We start from the raw sequence: 19380 nt of genomic DNA, 5'->3' as shown, positions 1-19380 counted from the left end.
TATAAGCGTGTTTATTAACATATAAATGGATAAATATAGCCATAGCGGTTAAATTGTAGATATTGATCCATTTTTATCTTAATAATCACTCTTATATATACACGCCTATCTTTAATATACTGTTCTTATGGTCTAAAACGTGCACATCTTTTTGTGTATGTGTGTGTTTGTTTTCTTGTCTCTTACACCATAGTATGTATGTGTATATATTTTAATGTGTTTATGTGTTTATCGATGTATGTGTTAAGTCAGTTGTGTGTATATATATATATATATATATATATATATATATATATATATATATGATCCTGTGAAAGAAGGCATATAAAGGAGGAGTTTGGTCTTGAACCCTATATTTTTTTTATAATTTAATTCTAATCTATTTAATGACATGGCTCATGATTCATTAAGGATCGTAAGTTTAGAAACGTTATTTAAGTATCCTGGACAAAAACATGCAACAATGCAAGGTGTGCAAGTCAGTATTCTGTTTTGCACATAAGTTAAATACTGCCTGTTTTTTCCTGTTGCACTAATTTTTGAGAGCTTATTTGTACACAGATGATATTTGTGTGTTACGTGAAAAACGTCAGTATTTTATTTTTTTGGAAAACATTATAATATTTTGCAGCCATTTCATTGTAACATTATTTTGGCCGAGTGACCAAAATTAGCAGTTTATATAGGTAAATGGTTAATGAATCAGGCATTATTTTTTTTTGCCCAAACATTAGTCATGGGGCAATTTTGAAGAGTGTCGGGGGCAATTTTTGTTTTAAAAATATGTGTATGTCATCAATCAATATCTAAAAACCATTTTCATTGTGTTTTTTGTGTAGTTCAAACACACAAAGACATCCTACTCTCTAAGAAAAAAGGATCGCGTGCGACAACAGGTATTTATGAAAAAAAAATAATTATTTTTTTACAAAAATATATCTATGTCTTGTAATAATCTAAAACAAAGCAATTTCAAACAGAAATCCCAAGAAAACGAACGAGTGTATCATCAGTTTCTACGGTGACTAACATCACTGAAAAAAGAAGAAGAGGTTGGTTTTAAAAAAAAATATAAAAAAATCTTAAATTTATTAAAATCGGATTTTTGGCCAAATTTTTAACATTGTTTTATGTTTCAGAGACTGCATTTGAAGAGCAACCATGTAGTTCAAGGACAGAATTGGCGTCATTACAGAACATTTCGGAATCCGTTGCAGGTGAATGATAGTCCAATATACATTCTACATTGAACATTGCAAAGCCTTTTTTTTTTGTTTATTTGTTAAATATTTCAAATTGTCATTAGGTTAAAATAATCTGTTGATGAGGAAATAAATCATTTACAATTAGATAATAATAGCAACGTGTTTTATTGTTGATCCTTAGAAAACCTGAGAGAGAAGCAACAAGAGGCAAGAGCTGCAGACAGTGATGTAACCCCTATTGAGGATACAGAAACATGTGATTTTGCTAGAAATGGTAAGTAAAAATTTTCTTTGGACAAAAAATTTAACTTAGCTACTATTTATAAAATTCATCATAGGCCACTGATTAAAGGTATATAGGTTAGTCGTTTACAGGGGCTTCTTTCACATTGGCCACAATGGGCAGGTGGCCGGGGGCCCTGCAGGCCAGGTAAGTCTTTCCGAAGCAGTACAAGAAAAATATTTTTAACTTTAGGACAGCTGGCGATCTGGCTCCCTCCCTGTTGTCCTCCTCAGTGTGGCACTGGCAGTGCATTTTGGGTGACTCGTCATAACGCCCGCCAGTCAAGCATTGCGGAATGTGAAGGAGGAGGAGAACAGGGAGGTAGCCGGATCGCCAGCTGTCCTAAAAGTAAGTTTGTGGGGTTTTTTTCTCTTTTTTTTGTCTTGCGCTGCCTCAGACGTATATGGGCCCAGGTGCATGTCTTTACCCGGGGGCCCAAATAGTTGGTAAGAGGGCCCTGGTCATTTAGGATATAAATCAAACGTTTTGTGTATCTACCAGTAAGTTTCCATCATTGATACAAAGTGCCAAGTTCATACTGACCTTATTATACATACAAATGTAACTAACGTCATAAAAAAATGTACTTTTTTTTTTTCCAGAATCAGAAAACTCCCATCAGTCTGGTTCTTTATCATTTTCACCAGAAATTCCTGTGGTTCAGCGTAAGTGTAGAGTCATAATTATATTTTTTATAATGTCAAACAATATAGCATGTTTCTAAATAAATAGTTGTGAGTTTCTATATGTATGTATGCGTATATATATTTTTTTTTCTTTCAATATAGCTACAACAACAACCACAGCTTTTGAGGCCCTCCAGCAAACATTTCAGCGTTTGGAAGACACTTCACAATCTAGAATACAATGTGGGGAAAGTGCACCTTCAACATCTAGTTTTCCTAGACTTACAACACTTGCAAGAGAAATGGAAAACTCCCAGGAAGTGTTTCGGAGAACAATGGAAGACAACATGAGAGGAATCAAAGATGCCATTGTTGGACTTACTGAGGAAATGTCGAAACAGAGGCAATTACAGATAAACACAAATCGAGACATTGCCACTATTCTTTCCGGAATCTTAGCCTCCCAAGAAAGAACCGAAGTGAGTATTGGAAGAATTTCCAATACTCTTGACCAAATTTCGCAGAACCAACAACAGACTGCAGCAGCCAATATCCTCATAGCCACCAACCTTCAAAGTTTAAATGAAGAAATGCGCTCAAGAAGGCTTTTGGAAAACCTTTCTGTAAATTTTCCAGAGTTTAATGTCACAGGAACCATCCCTCAAACAGGCCAACCACAAAGTGCTATAAGCAGCTTAAGGACCCCAGAGATACCCTTGGATTTGACAGTGCAGTCTGCAAGGCCAAGCCCAGAAGAATTGCAATCTGCACGAAGAAGACTACTATCATCTTCATCATCAGAGGATCCAGTGATGCAATCTACCCCCAACGTAAGTCAAATGTCTATCTATTTTTTTTATTATCTAATACTTCAATATTTAGTACGTTCACTAACCCAATCTATGGTCATATTTAATATTAAATAACAACATTTTAGTAACAATATATTTCTCTAATTTTTTTTTTTTTTAGAAATAGAAGATATAATTGATCTGTTGATAAATATGGAGCAACAAGTTTTACAAGTTCTCAACGTTTGAAGATTTTGGAATATTTCATTTTGATGATCACAATGAACCTTACATGTAAAAAGGTATGTATTTGCATATTTTTAAAAATTCATAAAGATATACATTTTATATATATATATATATATATATATATATATATATATATACATACATACATACATACATACATACATACATACATACATACATAGAGATAGAGAGATATATATATACCCAAAACTTCCAATAGAGCGCTTGTGAAGGGCAGATATAAAAACTGACCAATACTTAAATTCTGTAGGCAGCTCCCCAGTCATTCAACACCTGTCTGCAGATGAGGAAGGTACCAGCCGGCGACAATCTAGACGTCTTTTTAAGCATATTGGTCTGGTTCATTTACGGTATCACACCATTGTGGCTTGTATTTTAGTTTGCAGCTGTTCATCTTGCCCTATGTCAGGAGGCGATATCTACTATCCAGGATTACCTTTATTACCAGGTTATTCGTGGTGCCATCAGAAGGAATTCATCATATAAATCATTGGCTTGATTACTTTGAATATCTGGTACGGGAATTATATATCTCTGGATGAATATGACAATGTATCGCTTATAATTGCACTGTGTGGTGCCCCCTGTCTTCTAATTTATTTTATACATATATATACACACACATTTGTACATATATATATGTATGTGTATATAGATATATAGATATATGTGTATATGAATGCCTATATGCATGTATTTAAAAAAAAAAAATATTTTTTTTTAGTTGAAAATACACAGTTACAATGGAAAAATGCACATAATCCTTCAATTACCGGAAGAATATTTAACAATGGTAAGTGAAATATTTGTGTTAAAATTAATCTGATTATGTTACATTTTATATTAGGTATTATATATATTTTTTTTTCTGTTTAAATCCCTTAGACAAAAGATTTTATAATCATCTAATGGTCTATGCTACAAATCATGAAGTTATACTAAAGAAGAACTAACGACAAGAACTTAGTTTTGCCTATAGTTAAACACGGTATGTTATTGAGATATAAATGCATTTTAAATTATTTTTATATGTTAATGTTTTTAACAATTGTAACATTCATTGTAAAAAAAAATTAAATGTAAAATGTTATTGATAACAGCGCCCAAAAAAAAAAAGTTCCAGAAATATTATCAGTGGTTTTTTTTAAAGATAATACTTAATCCTAACGAAAATTAAAATAGAGGATTGATTGTTAATGATGCTAATGTTGCAATTTTTATTCAACTGTTATGTTTTTTTTTTTTTAAAAATTAAACACTTTTAATTAATTCACAGCCAACTGAAGAGGATAGAAGAACTACTATGAAAAATACAAGAAATTGGAGAAAAGCAAAGACCACAGAAATTAAATTGTGATATATAAATTTTATTGCACAAAGAAAATATGTAAATTATTAAAAGATGTTATAGTTTTGTTTAAAACATGTGTCTTTCATTATTATAATCTAGAAAGATTGTTGTACAATATAATAGAAATATAAATACTTGTTCAACACATCAATTTGGTTAGAAAAAATTTATTAATACATTTTAAAGAGTGATTAACTTTTTGGGATACAAACAAACATTTCTCTTATAATTTATGTTTTTGGTGGTATTTAAATAGTATACATTATATTTAACAAAAAACAAACAATAGAAGTGGACCAATATTCCATGCAAATCAGAATCCAATTCCATCCAATCCAGTCTGCAATCTACAGTGGAATGGGTGTGACAGGTACATTTTGGAGAAAGGAAAAGAGAAAAAATGTAATTTCAGTGTGATTATGTGTCAGTAGTGATACTTTACATAAGGTTACATCACACAGAACATAGCATGGTGCAGTTTACATATGATGACACCCACCTGTCCAAGAAGCTGGCTCTTGAAAAGCTTCATGGCCTAGGTCTTTGAAATCCAGTCGCTGGTTCCGTCTGCAATCCACAGTGGAATGGGTGTGACAGGTACATTTTGGAGAAAGGAAAAGAGAAAAAATGTAATTTCAGTGTGATTATGTGTCAGTAGTGATACTTTACATAAGGTTACATCACACAGAACATAGCATGGTGCAGTTTACATATGATGACACCCACCTGTCCAAGAAGCTGGCTCTTGAAAAGCTTCATGGCCTAGGTCTTTGAAATCCAGTCGCTGGTTCCGTCTGCAATCCACAGTGGAATGGGTGTGACAGGTACATTTTGGAGAAAGGAAAAGAGAAAAAATGTAATTTCAGTGTGATTATGTGTCAGTAGTGATACTTTACATAAGGTTACATCACACAGAACATAGCATGGTGCAGTTTACATATGATGACACCCACCTGTCCAAGAAGCTGGCTCTTGAAAAGCTTCATGGCCTCGGTCTTTAAAATTCAGTTGCTGGATCCTTTTATCTTAACTAACAGTTATTAACATTAAAACATATTTTCAAATAAAAACATATATATATATATATAAATCCTTTAATCGAACGCCGAACAACGATTGTTGGAGCTATCTCCCACTAAATAATTTGAAGTCCTGAAAAAAAACCAAAAAAAAATAAACTATTACTTATTAATTAATTTATATTTATAAAAAAAAATTATGACATTACAAAATTTACACTTACATGAGAAAAAATCCAAAATTAAACGCTGGCGCTCACGAGTTCCTGTTTCCCGACCAAATGCTGTGGCTGAAGAAAGGTCTTGATCCTGTAAAACAGCAGGATCTATCTCTACCTCCAAATTATTTGCCAAACAGATATTGTGCAGAATGCTGCAAGCAATAACAATAAGGCAAACTTTTGATGGTGAGTACAGAAGCGCACCGCCGGACCTGTCCAAACAGCGGAACCGGCTCTTAAGTAGCCCAAAGGTACGCTCAATTACACCTCTGGTGGCTATATGTGCCGCTTGGTACCTTTTTTCAGCATCAGAAATTGGATTGGACACTGGAGTGAGCAACCAGGGCTGGCTCCCATATCCTGCATCACCTATTTAAAAAAAAAAAATTTTTTATTAGTGCTCTTCTCATTTTAGAAATAATTATTAATAGCGAATACCTAGATATAACTTACCCAGGAGCCATCCATGAGGAAAATCTCCCTCCTCAAACCTCTTGAACACTCCTGAATTCTGCAAAATAAAAGAATCATGAGAGGAACCAGGGAAGCCAACACAAACATTTAGGATTTTTTTTCTGGCATCACACACCATCTGCACATTCATGGAATGGAAGTGCTTTCGGTTTCGAAAGCTCTCTTCCATTCTGTGCGGAGGTGTGAGTGCCACATGGGTGCAATCTATTGCACCCAGGACATTTGGCATACGTGCCACACTATAAAAATTGGATTTGACCTCCTGCCATTCTAATTCAGACTGTGGGAATTTAATAAATTCCCTAGTATGTTTTTTCATGGCTTTAAGGACCTGGAACAAACTCCGTGAAAATGTGGGTTGGGAGAAACCCGCAATTACGGACAATGTCGGTTGAAAGGTTCCCGACGCTAAAAAATGCAATGCCCCAAGCAGCTTTGCCAATCCAGGCACAGCATGGTTTGTGGGGACTGTTGGTTCCAGGTCCTCTTTAAGGAGGTCATATAAAGAATAAATTGCAACTGAGGATAGGCGATATAATCTTATCACCTCATCCTCAGGGACCCCATCAAGTAACCGACGTGTGCGGTACAGACGGGGCCGTGGGACCCGAACCCTTGCATCAAGTAATGGAGCCACAGCATTCTCTCCCTCACTTGCAGCCACATGCACATCTACATTCTCCTCTATTTCCAAAGTATTTCTTTCCTCTCCCTCAACAAGCAAACCAGCATGTGCACATTCATCAATACATGCTGCATACATAAACTGCCAAACGTTTGTTGAAAATGGCTCCATTACTAATGCCTTTGTAAATTTCTTATAAAAAAATATAAAAAAATAAATAAATTTAAGTATTAATTAAAGTATTAATTAACTATTATTATTATTATTATTATTATTATTATTATTAATTAACTACCTAGCAGTATAAATACTGCTAGATATTAAACTATTAACAGTTTTATAGAAATATAAATCATTAACTATAAATACTGCTAGATATTAAACTATTAACAGTTTTTAACTATAAATAATGCTAGATATTAACAATTTTATAGAAATAAAAAACCTTAACTATCTGCTAGATATAGATATACAAAACCAAACAGTTGTCTCAGTCTCCTCTTTAATATTTTCTCTCAGGTCAGTTGAATGAGAAATGAAACTAATGTTTTTAATTTTAATCCAGTGGACTATACCATTTGCTTTTTTCTAAAGGGGGTGTATTTAAATATCATTTTACAAACTTTTTTATTTTCATGGGATTAAAGTTATTTTTATTACACAATTATCAAGTTAGAGAAGTTTAATGAGTATAATATTATCAAAAAAGCCCCATATTAAAATAAGTTTGGACATTAAAGGAATCATTAACGCTTTTAAAAGACCTTCAATGGTGCGATCGAAAAAATGACTAAACGCGATTTTGTTGGACATGCGTTAAAGCGAAAATTTACAATTGAATAGCCTGCCTGCACTTGTTCTATGGGCTTGGTAAGATTTTGCGTAACATGTTTATTTCCGACTTAAACGCGTAAAATAAGGGGAATTGAATTGTGTGCACTCTATGCTAACGCGAAAACGCGTTAAATATTATCGGAATCGCGAAATCAAGGCTAATTGAATACCCCCCTATGAGTGTTATCTGTGTACATTGTGACATCATCAGTGTTTTTTTGTTAACTGAAACAGCATATAAGCTCCCTGGGCCAGTTAGTTTTTTCTTTCTTCCTGACAATAGACAACATGACTGTATCTGAACCTGGGTCCAGGGTAAGCACTGGCATAATGTAATGTATTCGGTTTATACCTTCCTGTTTTATTGTTATACCTTTTATGCATCACAATGTCTTGCTGTATATCTTGCTATCTTTTGCTAATAAATTGCTTTGTGCATTGGAAAACAATATAACAGAACACATTGGTAATACTTGGAAATATGCTGAGTAGTAAACAATGCTGGGGTAACTGATGTAGTTAAGCAGGCTGAACAATAGCAAGACTGGAAACACACTATACACCAGAAGCTTAATGATCACACACTTGTAATACTTGGAAATACGTTGAACAGGAAGTAAGGCTGGCTTGCACACAAAAGTGAAGTCCAAATAGCAAGCCAAAGTCAGGGAAAATGGATGTCCATAACATCAGAGTTTTAGCCAAAGTTCAGGCATTCAGAATAACAGTCAGAGGGCGCAGCAGCAGGGCTCAGAGTGTCACGGGCACTAGGAGTCTTTACCCAGGGATCACCAGGTGATAGGCTCACCAGAGCAGTATAGATGGTAATATGGTACTCTGGTAGCGGGGTGATCACGGAACAGGAGACAGCAGATGATAGAGATGCTCGGGAAAGTCTATGACTAGCAGCACTGGTAATATATATGTAGTAATACACGAGGAACTGAATGGACAAAGGACACGTGAGGGTAGTCAGTGGTCTGCGGTAGCAAGTTGTACCACTGCTATAGTGAGGAGGAATGTCCAACAGCAACGAGGAGGTGATGAGAGTCAGCGGTCTGCGTTTAGCAAGTTGTACCGCTGTCTAGGTGAAGGAATGGAATCCAGGTGGAGGTATCCGGGGAGTCAGTGGTCTGCGTTAGCAAGTTGTACCACTGCTATGTGAGAGGACACTGGAACAGGTGACACAGGAAACAGGGATCAGTGGTCTGCCTCTAGCAAGTTGTACCACTGAATATATATGTGAGGAGGAGCACGGGGAGAGACTGCAATACAGAGGATACACGGGCACCTTGAACTTGATCCACAATGACATGCACAATATAGTAATGACTGAACAGCACTGCAATAATACAAAGTCACAGAAACTATCCGAGCAAAAGATAACACAGTCAATGATGGCAATAGTCTCAGCGGATAGTAAGCTCCAGAGGAGAACAACTCAGTCCAGCAAGATATGCAATACACCAGCACAGTCAATGAGAAGTATGCATACCGTGGTTCAGGAGCAGGCTGTCAGACAGGAGTGCAGAGATACCTGAACGGCTGGAGGCCGGCAGGATGCGAAGTCCCTGGAGGGTGAAGCGGTAATCAAGTAGGTGCAGCGCACAGGTAGGTAGACCAGCAGGGATAGCAACAAATACTCAGGAAGCAGTAGTATGTAGAACTGGACTCCTGGAGAACCCTGAAGAGTAGCGATGGTCTAGACGAGATGAAAGCAGCGAGGCGTAGATCCGATGCAGACTGGCGAGTAGACACCGGCAGGAACACTGAGAAGCACGGAGAGCGGATCAGCTGCTGCAGACACGAGTAGAACTGAGGAGTAGCAGCCAGCAGGACTCTGCAGGTACACGGAGGTAGCGGATAGAAATCAGCTGGTGCAGTCTCGAGGAAACACAGGAGAGTTGAGGTGAGCTGAAGACTGTAGTGCACGGAGGCAGCGGATAGGAATCAGCTAAACAGTCACGATGAAACACAGGAGAGTTGAGGTGAGCTGAAGACTGTAGTGCACGGAGGCAGCGGATAGGAATCAGCTAACACAGTCACGATGAAACACAGGAGAGTTGAGGTGAGCTGAAGACTGTAGTGCACGGAGGCAGCGGATAGGAATCAGCTAAACAGTCACGATGAAACACAGGAGAGTTGAAGTGGTCTGGAAACCACAGGAGAGTTGAAGTGGTCTGGAAACCACAGGAATCAGCAGCGCTGAATACACGAGGAAACACAGGAACACCTTCAGAGGCTCATGGGGAATGAGACTCCAAGATCAGGCAACGAGGTATGGAACTCAGGTGCTTTAAATAGGGAGTGTTGCCTGATCAGCCAATTAACTAAAGGAACAGGTACTGAAGGTTTGAAAGGGCTGCGCATGCGCAGACCCTCAGGATGGTGGACGGCCACGGTTCCTAAATACACGGGAAGAAGCACTCACAGTCTGGTGAGTGACACAGAGATTGCAGTGTAGCAGCAAACAATGACCTCACTAAGCTGGAATGAAAAAGGCCCCTATTTAAAGGGTAGTCATCAAGACATATCAGGGCCAGTTGGAGAGTAATGAAACCCAGTAATATCTACTGAGTATGCTCATGGACTTACCACCCTACACATTTGAATCCTACTAAGTTCACCTAGCTTAGATGAGGTGGAGGTTCTTGTTACCTCCTCAAATTCACAGATAGAAAATCTTCATATTAGAGCATTCTTTATTAATAGACCCCTATGTCTTCAGTGTTCATGAAACGGCAATTACGGTAGAAATCTCCGCTCACTTTCTCTCGCACCCCATAGAGGTGCAAGGAAAAATTGGAGGAGATTTATGCAAAATGTCTGCCGCAAAGTGTCTCGCAGACGTTCTGGAGACACTTTGTGACAAATTGAATTCCCCCATTGTGTATTAAAATTGTGTTACTCTCACCTACCTGCTATTGCTGCTTTCACAACCTGGTACTGGATCCTTGTATGGATCATGGAATGTTGGGAGCTGTTGGAATATGTAAATATGAAAAAGAAAGCAATAAGTGAACACCATACATCGAACAGATCATGCAGTATATAATACATACATTATAATAAATTACATTTATCACACCCTCCCCAGCCACATCATGCCACCCCTTAACTACATCCCCCATCACGTCACCCCCAGACACACCATGTCACCCCTCAGACGCATCACGCCACCCCTCAGCTACATCACACTACCCTTCAGGTACATCACGCATCATGCCACCCCCTGCTACATCACCCATCACGCCACCCCCAGACACAACCCGTCTCCCCCCAGACATATCATACTATTCCCCCCAAACACATCATGCCATCCCTCAGTTACATCACCCATCACCCCACCGCCCAGACATATCACGCCACCCCTCAGCTACATCATCCATCACGCACACCCCTCAGCTACATCACACACCATGCCACCCACTGCCACATAACCCATCACTTCATCCCCCAGACACACTACGTCACCCCCCAGACACATCACACTATTTACCAGACACATCACGCAATCCCTCAGTTACATCACCCATCACGCCACCGCCCAGACACATCACGCCACCCCTCAGCTACATCACCCATCATGCCACCCTCAGCTACATCACCCATCACGCCACCCCTCAGCTACATCAAGCATCACGCCACCCACTGCCACATCAAACATCGTCACCCCCCCCCCCCAACACATCACACGGGCACACAATGCCATATACCTACATGCACAATGCCATATGTCTACATGCACATTGCCATATATATAAACATACATAATGCCATACACATACATACTGCCATATACACACACACACACACACACACACACACACACACACACAATTACACATACATACACAAAGCCAGGCTATAACACCACCACCCCCAGTCCCTTGTACTCACCTCATCTCCAGAGCCTGATAGCTCTGCAGCCATGCTCTGAAATGACAGGCAGCCTGATAGCAGTCTGATTTGTTGCCTGGCTGCCTGTCTCCATTAGTACAGTGACAGCCTGTCACTGACAGCGCTGTCCCGATTAGCTCCTCCCCTCCCGATTAGCCACAAAAAAATACCCCTTGCATGCCTGGGCCTCGGTAATTAGTACCCACTCCCCTCTCCCGGCTCCCTGGTTGTTACAAATTTTAACTGCAAGCGTGACATTTCCCTTGCAAGGTTTAATTTATTACTATGTTCGTTTAATGATATATGCTTCAAATATCATGTTTTTATACCAACATTGGTAGTTCTATACACTGGATAAATTCAATGGATATTTATCTTTCTGTTACGGCACATGAAAAATAAAATTGTCATGACATTTGTTTTGTCTAAATAAATAAAACAGCAAGAAAACAAATCCAACCAAATTTAGCACAGAATCAATTCAAAAAGACTATTTTATTTCTCAGTATGTTTGTTTTGAATAATATGAATGGAAGCTGCAATGCTGAGTTGAAGGAAAGATTCATATATTGATTGTTTGCATTAAGGCTCAGTTTGTGGTCTATGTCAGCACTTCATGCACAGAAATCCAAGGAATGCTGAAAATTTTTTCATATTAACACTTTTAAATTATTTAAACTATTGACCCACATGTTTCTATAGTAGAATGTGAGACTGTTCAGCAAAAAGTCACAGAGCAAGCTCCATTAACGTCACATATTGAAAAAGTCCAAGCCGATGCTAATAACTCCCATGCAAAATTTATTAACTCATACTTTATATATATTTTATTACAATAAAAGAAAATCTGTGTGTGCCAAGAGCGCACATTTTAAGAGAAACTTCTTTGCATCTTCAGGGGAGGTCACACGAGTGTGGGTGCTCAAGTCAGGAGAGGACACAGGCATCTGAGTGTGCAAGTCAGGGGAGGGCACAGGCATCTGAGTGTGCAAGTCAGGGGAGGGCACAGTTTGGATATGCAAGACAGGGAGGGCACATACGTGTGGGTGCGAATGTTTGGGGGGGCACAGGCATGTGGTTGCGCAAGTCAGTGGAGGGCGCAGGCATGTGGGTGCTCAGGTCAGGGAAAGGCACAGGTTAAAAGCTCAACTTTCTGAATGAGCAGTGTAGTACAGTTAGCCTGTGACAGCCTGGGTCCCCAATCACAGAGTCCAATGAGTGGTACAATGGGGGCTCCAAGTGAGTGCTGATATGCTGTCTGAAGGGCTCATGAGGGAAGCTCACTTTGGTAATTGCTGGGAAACTCGTTTGACCTCAGGAGCAAGAGTATATAGTGCTTAAAAGATGTTGGTAGGTGTGGGCTACAGTAGATCAGAGAATTGGGGGTCCAGAGTGGTATTTCAGATTAAGTGGAGCCCTCTGTATCTGTAATGACAACATTCCCCTGAAGGGACTTCTCATCCCTTATGATTTGGAAGCTGCACAGCTAGCATTCACTGGTTGCTTGGAGCACAGGAGAAGTGTACAAGTCTAGGGAAGCTGCAACATGCAGCACCACCTCCTCTTCTCCAATTGTTTCCCACAGCGAGGAAGAAGTTAAATGTTGGCAGCAAGAACCTGGGAGTCATTCAGGTATGTGTGCTCCGAGCCTTCGATGCCAGGACAGGTATGGTGGGGGAGAGACGGCCAGGCTCTGAATCTCTAGCAGTCAGCGGCTATTACACAAAATAAGCATCTCCACTAAATACACTGGAGGTGAGGGAGCTCATTCTGCCTGGATACAATGTACTCCACAGGCAGAACACAGACCTAAAACTTCTGATACAAATGGACAGAGTACAAGAGGGAAGTGCCGTTACACATTTTCATATCAACAAATTATTTTTACAAGGTGCTGCCAAAGAACTTCACTTCAAAAAATGATAGGGGCACAACTTGGAAACTAATGCCTTGATCTACCAGCTAAGTGACCAATATCTACTTGTAGATCGCGATCATCTGTTTGGTCACCTCTGTTTTAAAGGGTTTCAGATGTTGGCTTTCTGTACTTGCCAACTTAAATAAGTTAATGAGCGAACATTGAGTCAATATTATAACGAGCCATTTTTTTTAAATAAAAGTTAGATCTAAAATAAATATATTTTTATTCTCAGTGCGATCAACATGAAAAAAAGAAAATGTATACAGTCTGTGAATTGCTCCAACCATGTTCATAAGGCTTGTGTGGTAGTTGTTCCATGAAATACAGGTATAAAACATTTTTAGACTCTTATACTTTTCAAGAATATTCCCCTTTCTTTCGAAAGCAAAGATAAACACATACTTTACTAGACTTCCAGCCACAAATAATTATGCAGTGTCAGACGAAAGCAACAGGAAAGTGAGGTCAAGGGAACTCAATAATGCTGCTTGAAAGTATAGATTAGTGCATTTCCTGTGGTTTGGATTGCACTTAAAAATTTCAGTGAACATTCATTTGAACTTGCTATGTGATCTGCTTTAGGGGAAAAAAATGCATACTTTCCAGTGGAGAGAGAGAGAGACTGAACACGGAGTCCTTAGTGGCCTGCAGATGTGGTGGTAGCAGTGTTATCCTCCTTATGGAAGTGGTGACCTTGCAGAGTAATATTTGTGGATAAATGGAGACTCAAATAATACCAAGGCACAGGAGGATAGTACTGTATATGTGGGAATACTGCAGGAAGCCTATGTGGGGGCTCTGGAGGCTGATATATATGCTATAAACTAAAAAATATATACTTCACTCTGATATCAAAAGTGACCCAATGAAAAAATAATACAACATTTACTGAACCCTTTACCTCACACATATATAAAACTTAGTTTAGACAGAAGGCTGCAAGTACAAGGGGAGTGATTCATTAAGGAACTTAAATTAGGAAGTTTCTTATTTAAGTCTCTTGGACAAAACCATGTTACAATGCAAGGGGAGCAAATTAGTTTTCTGTTTTGCACATAAGTTAAATACTGACTGTTTTTTCATGTAGCACACAAATACTTGATAGCTTATTTGTACACTGAAATTTAAAGTTGATATTTGTGTGCTAAATGAAAAAACAATCAGTATTTAACTTATGTGCAAAACAGAAAACTAATTTGCTCCCCTTGCATTGTAACATGGTTTTGTCCAGGAGACTTAAATAAGAAACTTCTTAATTTAAGTTCCTTAATGAATCAGGCCCAAGATCATTAATGTATTAAAAAGTGCTAAATTGAAAATTGCCATTTCTACCTTTCCAAGCCCTTCTGCTCCACGGAAGGATTCATTTCTCCCTGAGGTCGCCTTAGGACATCTGCGTTACAGTTTGACAGGTGTGCCGCCCCAGTCAAACTCCTCACCTGCATGTTACGGCTATGCATGTTAAAGCATTTAATGTTGCACTAGCCCCCTACGTATATTCTTGTTCATTATACTACATATGTATCTTGCTGTGTATAAGACAATTATATTATTCAAAGGTTCCAAGCAGCATCACAGAGAGACTCACACACAGAAACCGTCACTAGTCACTAAAACCCAAACAAACTCTTTATGGACCCAAAATATTTCTGAGACTCCACTAGTTACATTTAATTGCAAAGTATAAAATACATATGATTAATGATTATTAGCTTTGCACACAAAATTCCAGCACCATTTTAAGCAAGTACACATGCACTGCTATCTTCCACTAACAAAACTATAATTCTATAATGTGACTTATACCTTGTAAATCTGATAAGGAAGTTTTGTTATCCATTCTTTTACAGAACTGCTAAAATAAACATCGAACCTTCGAATTCGCCTTTTTATTTCTGAGGCAACATGTCTATCTATATTGGAATTTCAGGGGTATCATGCAAATGTTCCCGATAAGTCGATAACACACTTCAGTAAAGACTAATTAATGCAACACCATACTAGCAAATCACACTTCTACCAAATTCCTATGTATTGGCAACAAACCTGTGAAGAAGAGAGTAACTTGGTTAAGTTTTGCATTCGACAAGTATCAGAACAGTAGAGCCCTGGTCTTCAGCTACTATCTCCCTGCTGCCTGAAAGCAACCATTTTTCCATATGGAGGGTATAGCCCCACTTTACCTCCCACCTGAAACTCTTTAGCTTCATGCCATTGTACATTTACTGAGTGTTCTATGTATAGAAAAACCTAATCTACATTATTAGATTTTGGGATGGTCACATCTGAGTCTATTAACAGAATTACCTAAGCAGCCTGAGTGGTGTCCACCAACACTTTGCATCAAAGCCTACCTTTTCAGGTTCTACCGCTAAGGCAAAAATTATCTCCCCCTCTTTGTTGAACCTGCCATGATGCCTAAATGTACTGATGTTGCATATAGCTAATGTGTTCCTTCCATAACACTGTTTTTTGGGCTGTCACCTCCCAAGTAAAGTTGCCCACCTTTATATGCTTCTCCCTAGTGTACTGTATACAACAAGTATAACTATGAATCTGGTATGTATATCCAATTAACCTCTCATAAAGTCTATTCCTAGCAATGGGTCTATTGCTCTATTACTTGTTTTTGGATTAGTTCCTTCAATGGCTGGTATGAGATGTAAGGAACCCAGTGCACTCCAGATTCTTTGGTTCACTGCCCCATTAACATTAGCTGTCTGCATCTCCTGTGAATGACTGTGAGCAACTATCAACTTCTGCAGCATTTTCATGGTTGATGCTTGGTTAACAAGGCAACATTTTTAGTGCTCCCAAAAACGTGTCTATTGCTATACAGCAATATTAGACTTTGGGAGTTTGTGAGTCCAATGTAATTTCATCAGCCACACCTGTCTGGATGGGGTCTCTCTGTAACGGCCACCTGTGACTTTTACTCCACCTATCACTGCATGCTCTTACTACAGGTGGGACAGTTTGTTGTTACAAACTCTATCATTCCCATTGATATCACAATCCCATGTTTTTGTGTACACATATTCAGTGCCTTCTCGTTTAATGGCTAGATTTAGCAATATGGGGTCTTCGAATCCAGCCACTTCCACTTTGGTCAATCGGTCAGCTGTATGGATTTTTAAAATCATAGATCTGAATTTAGTGGGCATCTACATGGCCCACCTGTAATTCCATTTTGTGTAAAGTTTTCTAAATGAAATCCCATTTGTCTAATCCGCTCCAAATGTTCCACTGTGCACCATTCATATGATGCTTTTCTTTTATCCACAGCCTCTCTGTATAGATATAGATGTGGTTTTGTGTGTCTTGAAGACCCATCATTGCAGCATGTAGTTAAACAAATTTATAGATTGTAAGCTTGCGAGCAGGGTTCTCTTACCTCTCTGTCTGTATGTATTACCCAGTATTGTCTTATTAATGTTTGTTCCCAATTGTAAAGCGCTACGGAATTTGCTGGCACTATATAAATAAATGTTGATGATGATTTTATGAATCCATTCTGACCAGACTCATGTTTCATAGTATCTGAGGCTGGACAGTAGATGGCAGCAATGTATTGATCACCTTATTATGTCATCATGGGTGACCCATCACAGAACCACACCTTCTGTTTCTAATCACAAGTCAATTGTCTGGAAAATGGAGTTTTATCACTGCAGAAGACTCAAGTATAGGCAGACCACTTCTTTTTGTTCAGGAGTGAAAGTATACAGTCTAATTAACTGTTTAGTAAACACATTTTTTTTCCATTGAATCCAGTAGAAAACTAGCTCTAGGGCTCTCATGCCTTAAGCTCTGGTGTTGATGGTTGGACATTGTGTTTTCCATTAATGCAGTTTGTTGTTCTGAGCCCCAACTATAAAGGGATGTCAAATAATTCATAGAAGTTGGTTGGACCCCACCACTACAATGAACTGTTTGGAGTTCTTCTTGATCTTGGGGACTCTAGTTTCTGCACAGTTTATATACATTTTTCCAGATTATATAATACTGAGAAATGTTGCCTCTGTTCAAGGCCCCTCTATGTTGTCCAGTTCAGTACCCATCTTCTGCTCTCCATGTGAGCAATCAGTTTAGGGAGAGATTCTTTCACTTTCTCCTCAGTGTCTCTGATCATTTTGTCATCAATATAATGTTGAGAATGTAACTGTGTCTCTCCCTTGTGACGAAAAACTGGCCTTGTGAAGTAGACTCTATAGGAAGTGAAAATAATGCATTAACTAGATCTTTCCCTGCATGACATCCCCTCATCTGTTTTAATATTGTCTCTACAAAAGACACCATGGGGTAAATGTATGAATCTCCGGATTCTTCATCTCCGGCGTGTTCAGCCTCTTCAGCTCTTAAATTTAAAGCGGCGCTGCATTGCCGCTTTAAATTTAAGCGCTGAAGAGGCTGGACACGCCGGAGATGAAGAATCCGGAGATTCATACATTTACCCCCATATCTGGGACATTTGCTGTGAGAGGGAGAGCCTGTTTACTTGCACCATAAGCTACCTATATTTTTAACTAGAAAAAAGGGAGCATTGGACTTTAAGGATACCTGATAATCCCTGTTCTCAGAAATCCTTTGCCTCCCATAAGGTTTAGCTATGTCTGTCCTGTTAGTGGATACTCATGTATTTCCTGTACTTCTCTGAGCATTGTAACATCTAATATCCCCTGTTAACATCATCCTAATTGTCATTTTGCCTTTTTCTATGTTTAGTGATGACAGTTTGGTCTCTATGCTTATCCACATTTTGGTTTGCATATCCAGGATGGCATCTGCCTCATCAAGAGAAATTTCTCAGGACCCCAGGCAGTACTCAAAATTATAGAGCTCACTTTAGCCATGCTACACTTATTCTTTCCTTGTTTCTCTTTCTTAGCATTCAGTACTCTAACTAGGTGGATTGTACATTTTTCTTCCAGCTCTGAATTTCTACTGCATTCTGATGTCATTAAAAGCCAATCAGTAAACTGCCTGTCTTTTCTCTTTATCTCTTAACTGGAGCACCATACCATAACTGTACACTTATCTGCAGTTGCCGTGGAGCGCTGCTTGTAGTAGGTTGCCGTGGTGTTGTACAGGAATTGTGATCCATATGGGGATGAGTGTGGGGTTGCGGGCAGGATCTGTAGAGATGGACGAGTAAGTAGTTCCTGGTTTTCAGGGCTAAGGGTTAGAGAGGTAATATCATGAGTGAAGAAATAGGCGCTGTTAGGGTCAAACATGCGATGTAATTCAAAATGGTGTTTAAGAATTGTGCTGAGAGATGATGTATGAGGTAAAGAAGAATGGGTGTATTCTGGATTCTGGAAACAGAACCCACTGAGGAAGCCACACATCATGGCGAAACATGTTTAGTTCTACCTACACTCAGGGGCAGGCTGGGCTGGCAAACAGGGGGGCATCTTCCCCCCAAGCTGGTCCCATAGTGGGCTACCCAGGCTGGGTCACTGGGTCACCTGCATTTATTTCATATAAAATGTTCCTAATAGACAGCTGAGTCAAGTCTTGCCCCCCAGGCTAAAATTTGCCAGCCCTTCCCTGTCTACACTTCAAAACAGTTTGAATTTTAATGATTTACTTATTATTTTATCCTTCTATTCATGTATCTATATATTGAAATGATTAATTCCTTTGTCCATCCGTTATTCACTGTCTTACCTATATATCTACTGTTTTACTGATCCATCATTTACTTTTTTTCATACCTGTAACACCTCTCACCTTATTTCAAATCATTATAAATTCTTTTCTAGATTTACTAGATGGAGCAACCCGTGTCTGCAGAACACATACACTACCTACCACATTGACCAGGCACAGTATTGTACTCTCATTACATAACTCTACA

The 19380-nt window shown here is 38.8% G+C and overlaps 1 long non-coding RNA gene across 1 annotated transcript; it reads left to right on the top strand.

Moving 5' to 3' along the window:
* The first annotated feature begins 2774 nt into the window (after nucleotides 1–2774).
* LOC142157779 (uncharacterized) lies at nucleotides 2775–4592 on the top strand. The gene is made up of 5 exons (XR_012692626.1): nucleotides 2775–2944; nucleotides 3087–3207; nucleotides 3900–3968; nucleotides 4061–4163; nucleotides 4452–4592. It is a non-coding gene; the product is annotated as an uncharacterized LOC142157779 (long non-coding RNA).
* The last annotated feature ends 14788 nt before the right edge of the window (nucleotides 4593–19380 follow it).

This window comes from Mixophyes fleayi, chromosome 5 (assembly GCF_038048845.1).
Source record: "Mixophyes fleayi isolate aMixFle1 chromosome 5, aMixFle1.hap1, whole genome shotgun sequence".
NCBI lineage: Eukaryota > Metazoa > Chordata > Amphibia > Anura > Limnodynastidae > Mixophyes > Mixophyes fleayi.
Note: the sequence above shows the minus strand (reverse complement) of the source record. Positions and strands in the feature narration are given on the sequence as shown.